This window comes from Anomaloglossus baeobatrachus, chromosome 9 (assembly GCF_048569485.1).
Source record: "Anomaloglossus baeobatrachus isolate aAnoBae1 chromosome 9, aAnoBae1.hap1, whole genome shotgun sequence".
Classification (NCBI taxonomy): domain Eukaryota; kingdom Metazoa; phylum Chordata; class Amphibia; order Anura; family Aromobatidae; genus Anomaloglossus; species Anomaloglossus baeobatrachus.
In genome coordinates, this window is record NC_134361.1 from 163,662,346 (window position 1) to 163,682,115 (window position 19,770).

A 19,770-nucleotide genomic window follows, 5' to 3' on the forward strand; every position below is an offset into this window, starting at 1 on the left:
TTGTGTAGGCGTGGGTTTGTCTCCCTCTCGCTCTCTCTCCCTAAGATGTGTCCGGCATAGGCCAGGGTGCCACTCGAGGCCCAAACCAATTCTGGTTATCGCTTCTCGGCCTTTTGGCTAAGATCAAGTGTAGTATCTGTTCTTATCAGTTTAATATCTGATACGTCCCCTATCTGGGGACCATATATTAAATGGGTTTTTAGAACAGGGAGATGGAAAAAGAGCTTGCTCTGTCCACTCCACGCATTGACCTGGTATTGCAGTACCTCCAGGAACGGTGCACCCCTTCTTAACCCAGTTTCCAAAAGCAGAACTCGATTCACCTGATTCATATTAGCCCGATTAGCGAATTGAAATGAATTTTTATCTAACACACTTTTTACTTGCTTTATTCATCCAAATAGCAAACTCATCACCACTCAACTTCACCAACTCTGCTATGTCCCGTGCAGTATCTTGTTGTCAGTCTAATCTAGATCATGTGTAATTGAATGGAATAGATCCCTTTTGGACAAAGTGGAGTCAGATGCTGCAGTGACCACAGGTGTGAGAGGATCTACAATTGGCATCTGGTGTTATCTCTCTGCTTCCACTCCAAATAAAGTTACCTGTTGTTACCTGAACGTCAAATACTAAGAATGGGCGGCCTATGAAAGAATTAGTACTTTCATTAAGTATACTAAACCGGCTAATTGGGAATAGACAAACTGTAAAAAGCCCTCTGAGAAAGCCCCTCTCTAACCTTTGTTAGTAAGCTTTTCTGTAGCCTGCCTGTTGATGTATTTTCGGTTTGAACAGTGCACAACATGAAGAGACGGAACACTGGCGGCTTGTCACAATGCCCCCCGATGACATCACAATAGCGCTGCTGCCTAGAAAACAAGCTGCGCAGAAGAAGTTGTTCTTTGGGTGGGAGGGTGGGCTAGTGGAAGGAGGGGGCAATCTCTTTTTTTCCCGGGTGGTAGGGGGATGACAGGAGAAGGGAAGCGGGTGGTGAGAAAGGTACAGAGGGCAGGGTTTGGGGGCTGGGAAGGAAAGGGAAAAGATTAGGGTTTGGGGATGATGAAAGGGCTTTCTACGGGTAAGGATGGCAAAGGGTGGCAGTGACGGAAAGTCAGGCAACCTGTCCTGTCCGTCTTTTTGTATCGTGAATTGGAAAGACTGCAAGGGGGAGGGGAGTTGCTTGCGCCCTAAAGGAGGAGTTATTCAGATTCATTGCAGTGGGCGGCGGCTGCAAAACGCACCATTCTTCTTGTTTTTGCTCTGCAAAGCAGCCTTTTCAAGGGTTGGCTTGGGTGACAAAATGTCTTGTGTAGGCGTGGGTTTGTCTCCCTCTCGCTCTCTCTCCCTAAGATGTGTCCGGCATAGGCCAGGGTGCCACTCGAGGCCCAAACCAATTCTGGTTATCGCTTCTCGGCCTTTTGGCTAAGATCAAGTGTAGTATCTGTTCTTATCAGTTTAATATCTGATACGTCCCCTATCTGGGGACCATATATTAAATGGGTTTTTAGAACAGGGAGATGGAAAAAGAGCTTGCTCTGTCCACTCCACGCATTGACCTGGTATTGCAGTACCTCCAGGAACGGTGCACCCCTTCTTAACCCAGTTTCCAAAAGCAGAACTCGATTCACCTGATTCATATTAGCCCGATTAGTGAATTGAAATGAATTTTTATCTAACACACTTTTTACTTGCTTTATTCATCCAAATAGCAAACTCATCACCACTCAACTTCACCAACTCTGCTATGTCCCGTGCAGTATCTTGTTGTCAGTCTAATCTAGATCATGTGTAATTGAATGGAATAGATCCCTTTTGGACAAAGTGGAGTCAGATGCTGCAGTGACCACAGGTGTGAGAGGATCTACAATTGGCATCTGGTGTTATCTCTCTGCTTCCACTCCAAATAAAGTTACCTGTTGTTACCTGAACGTCAAATACTAAGAATGGGCGGCCTATGAAAGAATTAGTACTTTCATTAAGTATACTAAACCGGCTAATTGGGAATAGACAAACTGTAAAAAGCCCTCTGAGAAAGCCCCTCTCTAACCTTTGTTAGTAAGCTTTTCTGTAGCCTGCCTGTTGATGTATTTTCGGTTTGAACAGTGCACAACATGAAGAGACGGAACACTGGCGGCTTGTCACAATGCCCCCCGATGACATCACAATAGCGCTGCTGCCTAGAAAACAAGCTGCGCAGAAGAAGTTGTTCTTTGGGTGGGAGGGTGGGCTAGTGGAAGGAGGGGGCAATCTCTTTTTTTCCCGGGTGGTAGGGGGATGACAGGAGAAGGGAAGCGGGTGGTGAGAAAGGTACAGAGGGCAGGGTTTGGGGGCTGGGAAGGAAAGGGAAAAGATTAGGGTTTGGGGATGATGAAAGGGCTTTCTACGGGTAAGGATGGCAAAGGGTGGCAGTGACGGAAAGTCAGGCAACCTGTCCTGTCCGTCTTTTTGTATCGTGAATTGGAAAGACTGCAAGGGGGAGGGGAGTTGCTTGCGCCCTAAAGGAGGAGTTATTCAGATTCATTGCAGTGGGCGGTGGCTGCAAAACGCACCATTCTTCTTGTTTTTGCTCTGCAAAGCAGCCTTTTCAAGGGTTGGCTTGGGTGACAAAATGTCTTGTGTAGGCGTGGGTTTGTCTCCCTCTCGCTCTCTCTCCCTAAGATGTGTCCGGCATAGGCCAGGGTGCCACTCGAGGCCCAAACCAATTCTGGTTATCGCTTCTCGGCCTTTTGGCTAAGATCAAGTGTAGTTTGGGAGGGTACTACCTTGGTTGGTGCTGGAAGGTGCCAGGGTATTGCACAACTGCTGGCCTTGGGGGAGTGTGCATCGTAGGATGTCATAGCCCCCTTGTGACGGACGGTTACCTGGGCAACGAGAGGCGGTCACTTTTTTATTTTCAAACTCATCCTTTAAAAAAAAAAAAAAAAAAAATCTGTTCTTATCAGTTTAATATCTGATACGTCCCCTATCTGGGGACCATATATTAAATGGATTTTTAGAACAGGGAGATGGAAAAAGAGCTTGCTCTGTCCACTCCACGCATTGACCTGGTATTGCAGTACCTCCAGGAACGGTGCACCCCTTCTTAACCCAGTTTCCAAAAGCAGAACTCGATTCACCTGATTCATATTAGCCCGATTAGCGAATTGAAATGAATTTTTATCTAACACACTTTTTACTTGCTTTATTCATCCAAATAGCAAACTCATCACCACTCAACTTCACCAACTCTGCTATGTCCCGTGCAGTATCTTGTTGTCAGTCTAATCTAGATCATGTGTAATTGAATGGAATAGATCCCTTTTGGACAAAGTGGAGTCAGATGCTGCAGTGACCACAGGTGTGAGAGGATCTACAATTGGCATCTGGTGTTATCTCTCTGCTTCCACTCCAAATAAAGTTACCTGTTGTTACCTGAACGTCAAATACTAAGAATGGGCGGCCTATGAAAGAATTAGTACTTTCATTAAGTATACTAAACCGGCTAATTGGGAATAGACAAACTGTAAAAAGCCCTCTGAGAAAGCCCCTCTCTAACCTTTGTTAGTAAGCTTTTCTGTAGCCTGCCTGTTGATGTATTTTCGGTTTGAACAGTGCACAACATGAAGAGACGGAACACTGGCGGCTTGTCACAATGCCCCCCGATGACATCACAATAGCGCTGCTGCCTAGAAAACAAGCTGCGCAGAAGAAGTTGTTCTTTGGGTGGGAGGGTGGGCTAGTGGAAGGAGGGGGCAATCTCTTTTTTTCCCGGGTGGTAGGGGGATGACAGGAGAAGGGAAGCGGGTGGTGAGAAAGGTACAGAGGGCAGGGTTTGGGGGCTGGGAAGGAAAGGGAAAAGATTAGGGTTTGGGGATGATGAAAGGGCTTTCTACGGGTAAGGATGGCAAAGGGTGGCAGTGACGGAAAGTCAGGCAACCTGTCCTGTCCGTCTTTTTGTATCGTGAATTGGAAAGACTGCAAGGGGGAGGGGAGTTGCTTGCGCCCTAAAGGAGGAGTTATTCAGATTCATTGCAGTGGGCGGCGGCTGCAAAACGCACCATTCTTCTTGTTTTTGCTCTGCAAAGCAGCCTTTTCAAGGGTTGGCTTGGGTGACAAAATGTCTTGTGTAGGCGTGGGTTTGTCTCCCTCTCGCTCTCTCTCCCTAAGATGTGTCCGGCATAGGCCAGGGTGCCACTCGAGGCCCAAACCAATTCTGGTTATCGCTTCTCGGCCTTTTGGCTAAGATCAAGTGTAGTATCTGTTCTTATCAGTTTAATATCTGATACGTCCCCTATCTGGGGACCATATATTAAATGGATTTTTAGAACAGGGAGATGGAAAAAGAGCTTGCTCTGTCCACTCCACGCATTGACCTGGTATTGCAGTACCTCCAGGAACGGTGCACCCCTTCTTAACCCAGTTTCCAAAAGCAGAACTCGATTCACCTGATTCATATTAGCCCGATTAGCGAATTGAAATGAATTTTTATCTAACACACTTTTTACTTGCTTTATTCATCCAAATAGCAAACTCATCACCACTCAACTTCACCAACTCTGCTATGTCCCGTGCAGTATCTTGTTGTCAGTCTAATCTAGATCATGTGTAATTGAATGGAATAGATCCCTTTTGGACAAAGTGGAGTCAGATGCTGCAGTGACCACAGGTGTGAGAGGATCTACAATTGGCATCTGGTGTTATCTCTCTGCTTCCACTCCAAATAAAGTTACCTGTTGTTACCTGAACGTCAAATACTAAGAATGGGCGGCCTATGAAAGAATTAGTACTTTCATTAAGTATACTAAACCGGCTAATTGGGAATAGACAAACTGTAAAAAGCCCTCTGAGAAAGCCCCTCTCTAACCTTTGTTAGTAAGCTTTTCTGTAGCCTGCCTGTTGATGTATTTTCGGTTTGAACAGTGCACAACATGAAGAGACGGAACACTGGCGGCTTGTCACAATGCCCCCCGATGACATCACAATAGCGCTGCTGCCTAGAAAACAAGCTGCGCAGAAGAAGTTGTTCTTTGGGTGGGAGGGTGGGCTAGTGGAAGGAGGGGGCAATCTCTTTTTTTCCCGGGTGGTAGGGGGATGACAGGAGAAGGGAAGCGGGTGGTGAGAAAGGTACAGAGGGCAGGGTTTGGGGGCTGGGAAGGAAAGGGAAAAGATTAGGGTTTGGGGATGATGAAAGGGCTTTCTACGGGTAAGGATGGCAAAGGGTGGCAGTGACGGAAAGTCAGGCAACCTGTCCTGTCCGTCTTTTTGTATCGTGAATTGGAAAGACTGCAAGGGGGAGGGGAGTTGCTTGCGCCCTAAAGGAGGAGTTATTCAGATTCATTGCAGTGGGCGGCGGCTGCAAAACGCACCATTCTTCTTGTTTTTGCTCTGCAAAGCAGCCTTTTCAAGGGTTGGCTTGGGTGACAAAATGTCTTGTGTAGGCGTGGGTTTGTCTCCCTCTCGCTCTCTCTCCCTAAGATGTGTCCGGCATAGGCCAGGGTGCCACTCGAGGCCCAAACCAATTCTGGTTATCGCTTCTCGGCCTTTTGGCTAAGATCAAGTGTAGTATCTGTTCTTATCAGTTTAATATCTGATACGTCCCCTATCTGGGGACCATATATTAAATGGATTTTTAGAACAGGGAGATGGAAAAAGAGCTTGCTCTGTCCACTCCACGCATTGACCTGGTATTGCAGTACCTCCAGGAACGGTGCACCCCTTCTTAACCCAGTTTCCAAAAGCAGAACTCGATTCACCTGATTCATATTAGCCCGATTAGCGAATTGAAATGAATTTTTATCTAACACACTTTTTACTTGCTTTATTCATCCAAATAGCAAACTCATCACCACTCAACTTCACCAACTCTGCTATGTCCCGTGCAGTATCTTGTTGTCAGTCTAATCTAGATCATGTGTAATTGAATGGAATAGATCCCTTTTGGACAAAGTGGAGTCAGATGCTGCAGTGACCACAGGTGTGAGAGGATCTACAATTGGCATCTGGTGTTATCTCTCTGCTTCCACTCCAAATAAAGTTACCTGTTGTTACCTGAACGTCAAATACTAAGAATGGGCGGCCTATGAAAGAATTAGTACTTTCATTAAGTATACTAAACCGGCTAATTGGGAATAGACAAACTGTAAAAAGCCCTCTGAGAAAGCCCCTCTCTAACCTTTGTTAGTAAGCTTTTCTGTAGCCTGCCTGTTGATGTATTTTCGGTTTGAACAGTGCACAACATGAAGAGACGGAACACTGGCGGCTTGTCACAATGCCCCCCGATGACATCACAATAGCGCTGCTGCCTAGAAAACAAGCTGCGCAGAAGAAGTTGTTCTTTGGGTGGGAGGGTGGGCTAGTGGAAGGAGGGGGCAATCTCTTTTTTTCCCGGGTGGTAGGGGGATGACAGGAGAAGGGAAGCGGGTGGTGAGAAAGGTACAGAGGGCAGGGTTTGGGGGCTGGGAAGGAAAGGGAAAAGATTAGGGTTTGGGGATGATGAAAGGGCTTTCTACGGGTAAGGATGGCAAAGGGTGGCAGTGACGGAAAGTCAGGCAACCTGTCCTGTCCGTCTTTTTGTATCGTGAATTGGAAAGACTGCAAGGGGGAGGGGAGTTGCTTGCGCCCTAAAGGAGGAGTTATTCAGATTCATTGCAGTGGGCGGCGGCTGCAAAACGCACCATTCTTCTTGTTTTTGCTCTGCAAAGCAGCCTTTTCAAGGGTTGGCTTGGGTGACAAAATGTCTTGTGTAGGCGTGGGTTTGTCTCCCTCTCGCTCTCTCTCCCTAAGATGTGTCCGGCATAGGCCAGGGTGCCACTCGAGGCCCAAACCAATTCTGGTTATCGCTTCTCGGCCTTTTGGCTAAGATCAAGTGTAGTATCTGTTCTTATCAGTTTAATATCTGATACGTCCCCTATCTGGGGACCATATATTAAATGGATTTTTAGAACAGGGAGATGGAAAAAGAGCTTGCTCTGTCCACTCCACGCATTGACCTGGTATTGCAGTACCTCCAGGAACGGTGCACCCCTTCTTAACCCAGTTTCCAAAAGCAGAACTCGATTCACCTGATTCATATTAGCCCGATTAGCGAATTGAAATGAATTTTTATCTAACACACTTTTTACTTGCTTTATTCATCCAAATAGCAAACTCATCACCACTCAACTTCACCAACTCTGCTATGTCCCGTGCAGTATCTTGTTGTCAGTCTAATCTAGATCATGTGTAATTGAATGGAATAGATCCCTTTTGGACAAAGTGGAGTCAGATGCTGCAGTGACCACAGGTGTGAGAGGATCTACAATTGGCATCTGGTGTTATCTCTCTGCTTCCACTCCAAATAAAGTTACCTGTTGTTACCTGAACGTCAAATACTAAGAATGGGCGGCCTATGAAAGAATTAGTACTTTCATTAAGTATACTAAACCGGCTAATTGGGAATAGACAAACTGTAAAAAGCCCTCTGAGAAAGCCCCTCTCTAACCTTTGTTAGTAAGCTTTTCTGTAGCCTGCCTGTTGATGTATTTTCGGTTTGAACAGTGCACAACATGAAGAGACGGAACACTGGCGGCTTGTCACAATGCCCCCCGATGACATCACAATAGCGCTGCTGCCTAGAAAACAAGCTGCGCAGAAGAAGTTGTTCTTTGGGTGGGAGGGTGGGCTAGTGGAAGGAGGGGGCAATCTCTTTTTTTCCCGGGTGGTAGGGGGATGACAGGAGAAGGGAAGCGGGTGGTGAGAAAGGTACAGAGGGCAGGGTTTGGGGGCTGGGAAGGAAAGGGAAAAGATTAGGGTTTGGGGATGATGAAAGGGCTTTCTACGGGTAAGGATGGCAAAGGGTGGCAGTGACGGAAAGTCAGGCAACCTGTCCTGTCCGTCTTTTTGTATCGTGAATTGGAAAGACTGCAAGGGGGAGGGGAGTTGCTTGCGCCCTAAAGGAGGAGTTATTCAGATTCATTGCAGTGGGCGGCGGCTGCAAAACGCACCATTCTTCTTGTTTTTGCTCTGCAAAGCAGCCTTTTCAAGGGTTGGCTTGGGTGACAAAATGTCTTGTGTAGGCGTGGGTTTGTCTCCCTCTCGCTCTCTCTCCCTAAGATGTGTCCGGCATAGGCCAGGGTGCCACTCGAGGCCCAAACCAATTCTGGTTATCGCTTCTCGGCCTTTTGGCTAAGATCAAGTGTAGTATCTGTTCTTATCAGTTTAATATCTGATACGTCCCCTATCTGGGGACCATATATTAAATGGATTTTTAGAACAGGGAGATGGAAAAAGAGCTTGCTCTGTCCACTCCACGCATTGACCTGGTATTGCAGTACCTCCAGGAACGGTGCACCCCTTCTTAACCCAGTTTCCAAAAGCAGAACTCGATTCACCTGATTCATATTAGCCCGATTAGCGAATTGAAATGAATTTTTATCTAACACACTTTTTACTTGCTTTATTCATCCAAATAGCAAACTCATCACCACTCAACTTCACCAACTCTGCTATGTCCCGTGCAGTATCTTGTTGTCAGTCTAATCTAGATCATGTGTAATTGAATGGAATAGATCCCTTTTGGACAAAGTGGAGTCAGATGCTGCAGTGACCACAGGTGTGAGAGGATCTACAATTGGCATCTGGTGTTATCTCTCTGCTTCCACTCCAAATAAAGTTACCTGTTGTTACCTGAACGTCAAATACTAAGAATGGGCGGCCTATGAAAGAATTAGTACTTTCATTAAGTATACTAAACCGGCTAATTGGGAATAGACAAACTGTAAAAAGCCCTCTGAGAAAGCCCCTCTCTAACCTTTGTTAGTAAGCTTTTCTGTAGCCTGCCTGTTGATGTATTTTCGGTTTGAACAGTGCACAACATGAAGAGACGGAACACTGGCGGCTTGTCACAATGCCCCCCGATGACATCACAATAGCGCTGCTGCCTAGAAAACAAGCTGCGCAGAAGAAGTTGTTCTTTGGGTGGGAGGGTGGGCTAGTGGAAGGAGGGGGCAATCTCTTTTTTTCCCGGGTGGTAGGGGGATGACAGGAGAAGGGAAGCGGGTGGTGAGAAAGGTACAGAGGGCAGGGTTTGGGGGCTGGGAAGGAAAGGGAAAAGATTAGGGTTTGGGGATGATGAAAGGGCTTTCTACGGGTAAGGATGGCAAAGGGTGGCAGTGACGGAAAGTCAGGCAACCTGTCCTGTCCGTCTTTTTGTATCGTGAATTGGAAAGACTGCAAGGGGGAGGGGAGTTGCTTGCGCCCTAAAGGAGAAGTTATTCAGATTCATTGCAGTGGGCGGCGGCTGCAAAACGCACCATTCTTCTTGTTTTTGCTCTGCAAAGCAGCCTTTTCAAGGGTTGGCTTGGGTGACAAAATGTCTTGTGTAGGCGTGGGTTTGTCTCCCTCTCGCTCTCTCTCCCTAAGATGTGTCCGGCATAGGCCAGGGTGCCACTCGAGGCCCAAACCAATTCTGGTTATCGCTTCTCGGCCTTTTGGCTAAGATCAAGTGTAGTATCTGTTCTTATCAGTTTAATATCTGATACGTCCCCTATCTGGGGACCATATATTAAATGGATTTTTAGAACAGGGAGATGGAAAAAGAGCTTGCTCTGTCCACTCCACGCATTGACCTGGTATTGCAGTACCTCCAGGAACGGTGCACCCCTTCTTAACCCAGTTTCCAAAAGCAGAACTCGATTCACCTGATTCATATTAGCCCGATTAGCGAATTGAAATGAATTTTTATCTAACACACTTTTTACTTGCTTTATTCATCCAAATAGCAAACTCATCACCACTCAACTTCACCAACTCTGCTATGTCCCGTGCAGTATCTTGTTGTCAGTCTAATCTAGATCATGTGTAATTGAATGGAATAGATCCCTTTTGGACAAAGTGGAGTCAGATGCTGCAGTGACCACAGGTGTGAGAGGATCTACAATTGGCATCTGGTGTTATCTCTCTGCTTCCACTCCAAATAAAGTTACCTGTTGTTACCTGAACGTCAAATACTAAGAATGGGCGGCCTATGAAAGAATTAGTACTTTCATTAAGTATACTAAACCGGCTAATTGGGAATAGACAAACTGTAAAAAGCCCTCTGAGAAAGCCCCTCTCTAACCTTTGTTAGTAAGCTTTTCTGTAGCCTGCCTGTTGATGTATTTTCGGTTTGAACAGTGCACAACATGAAGAGACGGAACACTGGCGGCTTGTCACAATGCCCCCCGATGACATCACAATAGCGCTGCTGCCTAGAAAACAAGCTGCGCAGAAGAAGTTGTTCTTTGGGTGGGAGGGTGGGCTAGTGGAAGGAGGGGGCAATCTCTTTTTTTCCCGGGTGGTAGGGGGATGACAGGAGAAGGGAAGCGGGTGGTGAGAAAGGTACAGAGGGCAGGGTTTGGGGGCTGGGAAGGAAAGGGAAAAGATTAGGGTTTGGGGATGATGAAAGGGCTTTCTACGGGTAAGGATGGCAAAGGGTGGCAGTGACGGAAAGTCAGGCAACCTGTCCTGTCCGTCTTTTTGTATCGTGAATTGGAAAGACTGCAAGGGGGAGGGGAGTTGCTTGCGCCCTAAAGGAGGAGTTATTCAGATTCATTGCAGTGGGCGGCGGCTGCAAAACGCACCATTCTTCTTGTTTTTGCTCTGCAAAGCAGCCTTTTCAAGGGTTGGCTTGGGTGACAAAATGTCTTGTGTAGGCGTGGGTTTGTCTCCCTCTCGCTCTCTCTCCCTAAGATGTGTCCGGCATAGGCCAGGGTGCCACTCGAGGCCCAAACCAATTCTGGTTATCGCTTCTCGGCCTTTTGGCTAAGATCAAGTGTAGTATCTGTTCTTATCAGTTTAATATCTGATACGTCCCCTATCTGGGGACCATATATTAAATGGATTTTTAGAACAGGGAGATGGAAAAAGAGCTTGCTCTGTCCACTCCACGCATTGACCTGGTATTGCAGTACCTCCAGGAACGGTGCACCCCTTCTTAACCCAGTTTCCAAAAGCAGAACTCGATTCACCTGATTCATATTAGCCCGATTAGCGAATTGAAATGAATTTTTATCTAACACACTTTTTACTTGCTTTATTCATCCAAATAGCAAACTCATCACCACTCAACTTCACCAACTCTGCTATGTCCCGTGCAGTATCTTGTTGTCAGTCTAATCTAGATCATGTGTAATTGAATGGAATAGATCCCTTTTGGACAAAGTGGAGTCAGATGCTGCAGTGACCACAGGTGTGAGAGGATCTACAATTGGCATCTGGTGTTATCTCTCTGCTTCCACTCCAAATAAAGTTACCTGTTGTTACCTGAACGTCAAATACTAAGAATGGGCGGCCTATGAAAGAATTAGTACTTTCATTAAGTATACTAAACCGGCTAATTGGGAATAGACAAACTGTAAAAAGCCCTCTGAGAAAGCCCCTCTCTAACCTTTGTTAGTAAGCTTTTCTGTAGCCTGCCTGTTGATGTATTTTCGGTTTGAACAGTGCACAACATGAAGAGACGGAACACTGGCGGCTTGTCACAATGCCCCCCGATGACATCACAATAGCGCTGCTGCCTAGAAAACAAGCTGCGCAGAAGAAGTTGTTCTTTGGGTGGGAGGGTGGGCTAGTGGAAGGAGGGGGCAATCTCTTTTTTTCCCGGGTGGTAGGGGGATGACAGGAGAAGGGAAGCGGGTGGTGAGAAAGGTACAGAGGGCAGGGTTTGGGGGCTGGGAAGGAAAGGGAAAAGATTAGGGTTTGGGGATGATGAAAGGGCTTTCTACGGGTAAGGATGGCAAAGGGTGGCAGTGACGGAAAGTCAGGCAACCTGTCCTGTCCGTCTTTTTGTATCGTGAATTGGAAAGACTGCAAGGGGGAGGGGAGTTGCTTGCGCCCTAAAGGAGGAGTTATTCAGATTCATTGCAGTGGGCGGCGGCTGCAAAACGCACCATTCTTCTTGTTTTTGCTCTGCAAAGCAGCCTTTTCAAGGGTTGGCTTGGGTGACAAAATGTCTTGTGTAGGCGTGGGTTTGTCTCCCTCTCGCTCTCTCTCCCTAAGATGTGTCCGGCATAGGCCAGGGTGCCACTCGAGGCCCAAACCAATTCTGGTTATCGCTTCTCGGCCTTTTGGCTAAGATCAAGTGTAGTATCTGTTCTTATCAGTTTAATATCTGATACGTCCCCTATCTGGGGACCATATATTAAATGGATTTTTAGAACAGGGAGATGGAAAAAGAGCTTGCTCTGTCCACTCCACGCATTGACCTGGTATTGCAGTACCTCCAGGAACGGTGCACCCCTTCTTAACCCAGTTTCCAAAAGCAGAACTCGATTCACCTGATTCATATTAGCCCGATTAGCGAATTGAAATGAATTTTTATCTAACACACTTTTTACTTGCTTTATTCATCCAAATAGCAAACTCATCACCACTCAACTTCACCAACTCTGCTATGTCCCGTGCAGTATCTTGTTGTCAGTCTAATCTAGATCATGTGTAATTGAATGGAATAGATCCCTTTTGGACAAAGTGGAGTCAGATGCTGCAGTGACCACAGGTGTGAGAGGATCTACAATTGGCATCTGGTGTTATCTCTCTGCTTCCACTCCAAATAAAGTTACCTGTTGTTACCTGAACGTCAAATACTAAGAATGGGCGGCCTATGAAAGAATTAGTACTTTCATTAAGTATACTAAACCGGCTAATTGGGAATAGACAAACTGTAAAAAGCCCTCTGAGAAAGCCCCTCTCTAACCTTTGTTAGTAAGCTTTTCTGTAGCCTGCCTGTTGATGTATTTTCGGTTTGAACAGTGCACAACATGAAGAGACGGAACACTGGCGGCTTGTCACAATGCCCCCCGATGACATCACAATAGCGCTGCTGCCTAGAAAACAAGCTGCGCAGAAGAAGTTGTTCTTTGGGTGGGAGGGTGGGCTAGTGGAAGGAGGGGGCAATCTCTTTTTTTCCCGGGTGGTAGGGGGATGACAGGAGAAGGGAAGCGGGTGGTGAGAAAGGTACAGAGGGCAGGGTTTGGGGGCTGGGAAGGAAAGGGAAAAGATTAGGGTTTGGGGATGATGAAAGGGCTTTCTACGGGTAAGGATGGCAAAGGGTGGCAGTGACGGAAAGTCAGGCAACCTGTCCTGTCCGTCTTTTTGTATCGTGAATTGGAAAGACTGCAAGGGGGAGGGGAGTTGCTTGCGCCCTAAAGGAGGAGTTATTCAGATTCATTGCAGTGGGCGGCGGCTGCAAAACGCACCATTCTTCTTGTTTTTGCTCTGCAAAGCAGCCTTTTCAAGGGTTGGCTTGGGTGACAAAATGTCTTGTGTAGGCGTGGGTTTGTCTCCCTCTCGCTCTCTCTCCCTAAGATGTGTCCGGCATAGGCCAGGGTGCCACTCGAGGCCCAAACCAATTCTGGTTATCGCTTCTCGGCCTTTTGGCTAAGATCAAGTGTAGTATCTGTTCTTATCAGTTTAATATCTGATACGTCCCCTATCTGGGGACCATATATTAAATGGATTTTTAGAACAGGGAGATGGAAAAAGAGCTTGCTCTGTCCACTCCACGCATTGACCTGGTATTGCAGTACCTCCAGGAACGGTGCACCCCTTCTTAACCCAGTTTCCAAAAGCAGAACTCGATTCACCTGATTCATATTAGCCCGATTAGCGAATTGAAATGAATTTTTATCTAACACACTTTTTACTTGCTTTATTCATCCAAATAGCAAACTCATCACCACTCAACTTCACCAACTCTGCTATGTCCCGTGCAGTATCTTGTTGTCAGTCTAATCTAGATCATGTGTAATTGAATGGAATAGATCCCTTTTGGACAAAGTGGAGTCAGATGCTGCAGTGACCACAGGTGTGAGAGGATCTACAATTGGCATCTGGTGTTATCTCTCTGCTTCCACTCCAAATAAAGTTACCTGTTGTTACCTGAACGTCAAATACTAAGAATGGGCGGCCTATGAAAGAATTAGTACTTTCATTAAGTATACTAAACCGGCTAATTGGGAATAGAAAAACTGTAAAAAGCCCTCTGAGAAAGCCCCTCTCTAACCTTTGTTAGTAAGCTTTTCTGTAGCCTGCCTGTTGATGTATTTTCGGTTTGAACAGTGCACAACATGAAGAGACGGAACACTGGCGGCTTGTCACAATGCCCCCCGATGACATCACAATAGCGCTGCTGCCTAGAAAACAAGCTGCGCAGAAGAAGTTGTTCTTTGGGTGGGAGGGTGGGCTAGTGGAAGGAGGGGGCAATCTCTTTTTTTCCCGGGTGGTAGGGGGATGACAGGAGAAGGGAAGCGGGTGGTGAGAAAGGTACAGAGGGCAGGGTTTGGGGGCTGGGAAGGAAAGGGAAAAGATTAGGGTTTGGGGATGATGAAAGGGCTTTCTACGGGTAAGGATGGCAAAGGGTGGCAGTGACGGAAAGTCAGGCAACCTGTCCTGTCCGTCTTTTTGTATCGTGAATTGGAAAGACTGCAAGGGGGAGGGGAGTTGCTTGCGCCCTAAAGGAGGAGTTATTCAGATTCATTGCAGTGGGCGGCGGCTGCAAAACGCACCATTCTTCTTGTTTTTGCTCTGCAAAGCAGCCTTTTCAAGGGTTGGCTTGGGTGACAAAATGTCTTGTGTAGGCGTGGGTTTGTCTCCCTCTCGCTCTCTCTCCCTAAGATGTGTCCGGCATAGGCCAGGGTGCCACTCGAGGCCCAAACCAATTCTGGTTATCGCTTCTCGGCCTTTTGGCTAAGATCAAGTGTAGTATCTGTTCTTATCAGTTTAATATCTGATACGTCCCCTATCTGAGGACCATATATTAAATGGATTTTTAGAACAGGGAGATGGAAAAAGAGCTTGCTCTGTCCACTCCACGCATTGACCTGGTATTGCAGTACCTCCAGGAACGGTGCACCCCTTCTTAACCCAGTTTCCAAAAGCAGAACTCGATTCACCTGATTCATATTAGCCCGATTAGCGAATTGAAATGAATTTTTATCTAACACACTTTTTACTTGCTTTATTCATCCAAATAGCAAACTCATCACCACTCAACTTCACCAACTCTGCTATGTCCCGTGCAGTATCTTGTTGTCAGTCTAATCTAGATCATGTGTAATTGAATGGAATAGATCCCTTTTGGACAAAGTGGAGTCAGATGCTGCAGTGACCACAGGTGTGAGAGGATCTACAATTGGCATCTGGTGTTATCTCTCTGCTTCCACTCCAAATAAAGTTACCTGTTGTTACCTGAACGTCAAATACTAAGAATGGGCGGCCTATGAAAGAATTAGTACTTTCATTAAGTATACTAAACCGGCTAATTGGGAATAGACAAACTGTAAAAAGCCCTCTGAGAAAGCCCCTCTCTAACCTTTGTTAGTAAGCTTTTCTGTAGCCTGCCTGTTGATGTATTTTCGGTTTGAACAGTGCACAACATGAAGAGACGGAACACTGGCGGCTTGTCACAATGCCCCCCGATGACATCACAATAGCGCTGCTGCCTAGAAAACAAGCTGCGCAGAAGAAGTTGTTCTTTGGGTGGGAGGGTGGGCTAGTGGAAGGAGGGGGCAATCTCTTTTTTTCCCGGGTGGTAGGGGGATGACAGGAGAAGGGAAGCGGGTGGTGAGAAAGGTACAGAGGGCAGGGTTTGGGGGCTGGGAAGGAAAGGGAAAAGATTAGGGTTTGGGGATGATGAAAGGGCTTTCTACGGGTAAGGATGGCAAAGGGTGGCAGTGACGGAAAGTCAGGCAACCTGTCCTGTCCGTCTTTTTGTATCGTGAATTGGAAAGACTGCAAGGGGGAGGGGAGTTGCTTGCGCCCTAAAGGAGGAGTTATTCAGATTCATTGCAGTGGGCGGCGGCTGCAAAACGCACCATTCTTCTTGTTTTTGCTCTGCAAAGCAGCCTTTTCAAGGGTTGGCTTGGGTGACAAAATGTCTTGTGTAGGCGTGGGTTTGTCTCCCTCTCGCTCTCTCTCCCTAAGATGTGTCCGGCATAGGCCAGGGTGCCACTCGAGGCCCAAACCAATTCTGGTTATCGCTTCTCGGCCTTTTGGCTAAGATCAAGTGTAGTATCTGTTCTTATTAGTTTAATATCTGATACGTCCCCTATCTGGGGACCATATATTAAATGGATTTTTAGAACAGGGAGATGGAAAAAGAGCTTGCTCTGTCCACTCCACGCATTGACCTGGTATTGCAGTACCTCCAGGAACGGTGCACCCCTTCTTAACCCAGTTTCCAAAAGCAGAACTCGATTCACCTGATTCATATTAGCCCGATTAGCGAATTGAAATGAATTTTTATCTAACACACTTTTTACTTGCTTTATTCATCCAAATAGCAAACTCATCACCACTCAACTTCACCAACTCTGCTATGTCCCGTGCAGTATCTTGTTGTCAGTCTAATCTAGATCATGTGTAATTGAATGGAATAGATCCCTTTTGGACAAAGTGGAGTCAGATGCTGCAGTGACCACAGGTGTGAGAGGATCTACAATTGGCATCTGGTGTTATCTCTCTGCTTCCACTCCAAATAAAGTTACCTGTTGTTACCTGAACGTCAAATACTAAGAATGGGCGGCCTATGAAAGAATTAGTACTTTCATTAAGTATACTAAACCGGCTAATTGGGAATAGACAAACTGTAAAAAGCCCTCTGAGAAAGCCCCTCTCTAACCTTTGTTAGTAAGCTTTTCTGTAGCCTGCCTGTTGATGTATTTTCGGTTTGAACAGTGCACAACATGAAGAGACGGAACACTGGCGGCTTGTCACAATGCCCCCCGATGACATCACAATAGCGCTGCTGCCTAGAAAACAAGCTGCGCAGAAGAAGTTGTTCTTTGGGTGGGAGGGTGGGCTAGTGGAAGGAGGGGGCAATCTCTTTTTTTCCCGGGTGGTAGGGGGATGACAGGAGAAGGGAAGCGGGTGGTGAGAAAGGTACAGAGGGCAGGGTTTGGGGGCTGGGAAGGAAAGGGAAAAGATTAGGGTTTGGGGATGATGAAAGGGCTTTCTACGGGTAAGGATGGCAAAGGGTGGCAGTGACGGAAAGTCAGGCAACCTGTCCTGTCCGTCTTTTTGTATCGTGAATTGGAAAGACTGCAAGGGGGAGGGGAGTTGCTTGCGCCCTAAAGGAGGAGTTATTCAGATTCATTGCAGTGGGCGGCGGCTGCAAAACGCACCATTCTTCTTGTTTTTGCTCTGCAAAGCAGCCTTTTCAAGGGTTGGCTTGGGTGACAAAATGTCTTGTGTAGGCGTGGGTTTGTCTCCCTCTCGCTCTCTCTCCCTAAGATGTGTCCGGCATAGGCCAGGGTGCCACTCGAGGCCCAAACCAATTCTGGTTATCGCTTCTCGGCCTTTTGGCTAAGATCAAGTGTAGTATCTGTTCTTATCAGTTTAATATCTGATACGTCCCCTATCTGGGGACCATATATTAAATGGATTTTTAGAACAGGGAGATGGAAAAAGAGCTTGCTCTGTCCACTCCACGCATTGACCTGGTATTGCAGTACCTCCAGGAACGGTGCACCCCTTCTTAACCCAGTTTCCAAAAGCAGAACTCGATTCACCTGATTCATATTAGCCCGATTAGCGAATTGAAATGAATTTTTATCTAACACACTTTTTACTTGCTTTATTCATCCAAATAGCAAACTCATCACCACTCAACTTCACCAACTCTGCTATGTCCCGTGCAGTATCTTGTTGTCAGTCTAATCTAGATCATGTGTAATTGAATGGAATAGATCCCTTTTGGACAAAGTGGAGTCAGATGCTGCAGTGACCACAGGTGTGAGAGGATCTACAATTGGCATCTGGTGTTATCTCTCTGCTTCCACTCCAAATAAAGTTACCTGTTGTTACCTGAACGTCAAATACTAAGAATGGGCGGCCTATGAAAGAATTAGTACTTTCATTAAGTATACTAAACCGGCTAATTGGGAATAGACAAACTGTAAAAAGCCCTCTGAGAAAGCCCCTCTCTAACCTTTGTTAGTAAGCTTTTCTGTAGCCTGCCTGTTGATGTATTTTCGGTTTGAACAGTGCACAACATGAAGAGACGGAACACTGGCGGCTTGTCACAATGCCCCCCGATGACATCACAATAGCGCTGCTGCCTAGAAAACAAGCTGCGCAGAAGTTGTTCTTTGGGTGGGAGGGTGGGCTAGTGGAAGGAGGGGGCAATCTCTTTTTTTCCCGGGTGGTAGGGGGATGACAAGAGAAGGGAAGCGGGTGGTGAGAAAGGTACAGAGGGCAGGGTTTGGGGGCTGGGAAGGAAAGGGAAAAGATTAGGGTTTGGGGATGATGAAAGGGCTTTCTACGGGTAAGGATGGCAAAGGGTGGCAGTGACGGAAAGTCAGGCAACCTGTCCTGTCCGTCTTTTTGTATCGTGAATTGGAAAGACTGCAAGGGGGAGGGGAGTTGCTTGCGCCCTAAAGGAGGAGTTATTCAGATTCATTGCAGTGGGCGGCGGCTGCAAAACGCACCATTCTTCTTGTTTTTGCTCTGCAAAGCAGCCTTTTCAAGGGTTGGCTTGGGTGACAAAATGTCTTGTGTAGGCGTGGGTTTGTCTCCCTCTCGCTCTCTCTCCCTAAGATGTGTCCGGCATAGGCCAGGGTGCCACTCGAGGCCCAAACCAATTCTGGTTATCGCTTCTCGGCCTTTTGGCTAAGATCAAGTGTAGTATCTGTTCTTATCAGTTTAATATCTGATACGTCCCCTATCTGGGGACCATATATTAAATGGATTTTTAGAACAGGGAGATGGAAAAAGAGCTTGCTCTGTCCACTCCACGCATTGACCTGGTATTGCAGTACCTCCAGGAACGGTGCACCCCTTCTTAACCCAGTTTCCAAAAGCAGAACTCGATTCACCTGATTCATATTAGCCCGATTAGCGAATTGAAATGAATTTTTATCTAACACACTTTTTACTTGCTTTATTCATCCAAATAGCAAACTCATCACCACTCAACTTCACCAACTCTGCTATGTCCCGTGCAGTATCTTGTTGTCAGTCTAATCTAGATCATGTGTAATTGAATGGAATAGATCCCTTTTGGACAAAGTGGAGTCAGATGCTGCAGTGACCACAGGTGTGAGAGGATCTACAATTGGCATCTGGTGTTATCTCTCTGCTTCCACTCCAAATAAAGTTACCTGTTGTTACCTGAACGTCAAATACTAAGAATGGGCGGCCTATGAAAGAATTAGTACTTTCATTAAGTATACTAAACCGGCTAATTGGGAATAGACAAACTGTAAAAAGCCCTCTGAGAAAGCCCCTCTCTAACCTTTGTTAGTAAGCTTTTCTGTAGCCTGCCTGTTGATGTATTTTCGGTTTGAACAGTGCACAACATGAAGAGACGGAACACTGGCGGCTTGTCACAATGCCCCCCGATGACATCACAATAGCGCTGCTGCCTAGAAAACAAGCTGCGCAGAAGAAGTTGTTCTTTGGGTGGGAGGGTGGGCTAGTGGAAGGAGGGGGCAATCTCTTTTTTTCCCGGGTGGTAGGGGGATGACAGGAGAAGGGAAGCGGGTGGTGAGAAAGGTACAGAGGGCAGGGTTTGGGGGCTGGGAAGGAAAGGGAAAAGATTAGGGTTTGGGGATGATGAAAGGGCTTTCTACGGGTAAGGATGGCAAAGGGTGGCAGTGACGGAAAGTCAGGCAACCTGTCCTGTCCGTCTTTTTGTATCGTGAATTGGAAAGACTGCAAGGGGGAGGGGAGTTGCTTGCGCCCTAAAGGAGGAGTTATTCAGATTCATTGCAGTGGGCGGCGGCTGCAAAACGCACCATTCTTCTTGTTTTTGCTCTGCAAAGCAGCCTTTTC

The 19,770-nt window shown here is 46.7% G+C and overlaps 14 non-coding genes and 1 pseudogene across 14 annotated transcripts; all 15 read left to right on the top strand.

Annotated features, from left to right (window-relative positions):
- Window positions 1-97: 97 nt before the first annotated feature.
- LOC142252866 (U2 spliceosomal RNA) lies at window positions 98-288 on the top strand. The gene has a single exon (XR_012726232.1). It is a non-coding gene; the product is annotated as a U2 spliceosomal RNA (small nuclear RNA).
- A 1,117-nt stretch (window positions 289-1,405) lies between these two features.
- Window positions 1,406-1,596, top strand: LOC142252867 (U2 spliceosomal RNA). The gene has a single exon (XR_012726233.1). It is a non-coding gene; the product is annotated as a U2 spliceosomal RNA (small nuclear RNA).
- A 1,308-nt stretch (window positions 1,597-2,904) lies between these two features.
- LOC142253393 (U2 spliceosomal RNA) lies at window positions 2,905-3,084 on the top strand (annotated as a pseudogene).
- A 1,117-nt stretch (window positions 3,085-4,201) lies between these two features.
- Window positions 4,202-4,392, top strand: LOC142253311 (U2 spliceosomal RNA). The gene has a single exon (XR_012726612.1). It is a non-coding gene; the product is annotated as a U2 spliceosomal RNA (small nuclear RNA).
- Window positions 4,393-5,509: 1,117 nt separating this feature from the next.
- On the top strand, window positions 5,510-5,700 carry LOC142253323 (U2 spliceosomal RNA). The gene has a single exon (XR_012726623.1). It is a non-coding gene; the product is annotated as a U2 spliceosomal RNA (small nuclear RNA).
- Window positions 5,701-6,817: 1,117 nt separating this feature from the next.
- On the top strand, window positions 6,818-7,008 carry LOC142253334 (U2 spliceosomal RNA). Its single transcript, XR_012726633.1, has one exon. It is a non-coding gene; the product is annotated as a U2 spliceosomal RNA (small nuclear RNA).
- Window positions 7,009-8,125: 1,117 nt separating this feature from the next.
- On the top strand, window positions 8,126-8,316 carry LOC142253345 (U2 spliceosomal RNA). Its single transcript, XR_012726644.1, has one exon. It is a non-coding gene; the product is annotated as a U2 spliceosomal RNA (small nuclear RNA).
- A 1,117-nt stretch (window positions 8,317-9,433) lies between these two features.
- Window positions 9,434-9,624, top strand: LOC142253356 (U2 spliceosomal RNA). Its single transcript, XR_012726655.1, has one exon. It is a non-coding gene; the product is annotated as a U2 spliceosomal RNA (small nuclear RNA).
- Window positions 9,625-10,741: 1,117 nt separating this feature from the next.
- On the top strand, window positions 10,742-10,932 carry LOC142253367 (U2 spliceosomal RNA). Its single transcript, XR_012726664.1, has one exon. It is a non-coding gene; the product is annotated as a U2 spliceosomal RNA (small nuclear RNA).
- A 1,117-nt stretch (window positions 10,933-12,049) lies between these two features.
- On the top strand, window positions 12,050-12,240 carry LOC142253378 (U2 spliceosomal RNA). Its single transcript, XR_012726672.1, has one exon. It is a non-coding gene; the product is annotated as a U2 spliceosomal RNA (small nuclear RNA).
- Window positions 12,241-13,357: 1,117 nt separating this feature from the next.
- On the top strand, window positions 13,358-13,548 carry LOC142253390 (U2 spliceosomal RNA). The gene has a single exon (XR_012726682.1). It is a non-coding gene; the product is annotated as a U2 spliceosomal RNA (small nuclear RNA).
- A 1,117-nt stretch (window positions 13,549-14,665) lies between these two features.
- On the top strand, window positions 14,666-14,856 carry LOC142252912 (U2 spliceosomal RNA). The gene has a single exon (XR_012726274.1). It is a non-coding gene; the product is annotated as a U2 spliceosomal RNA (small nuclear RNA).
- A 1,117-nt stretch (window positions 14,857-15,973) lies between these two features.
- LOC142252886 (U2 spliceosomal RNA) lies at window positions 15,974-16,164 on the top strand. Its single transcript, XR_012726249.1, has one exon. It is a non-coding gene; the product is annotated as a U2 spliceosomal RNA (small nuclear RNA).
- Window positions 16,165-17,281: 1,117 nt separating this feature from the next.
- On the top strand, window positions 17,282-17,472 carry LOC142253401 (U2 spliceosomal RNA). The gene has a single exon (XR_012726688.1). It is a non-coding gene; the product is annotated as a U2 spliceosomal RNA (small nuclear RNA).
- A 1,114-nt stretch (window positions 17,473-18,586) lies between these two features.
- On the top strand, window positions 18,587-18,777 carry LOC142253413 (U2 spliceosomal RNA). The gene has a single exon (XR_012726696.1). It is a non-coding gene; the product is annotated as a U2 spliceosomal RNA (small nuclear RNA).
- The last annotated feature ends 993 nt before the right edge of the window (window positions 18,778-19,770 follow it).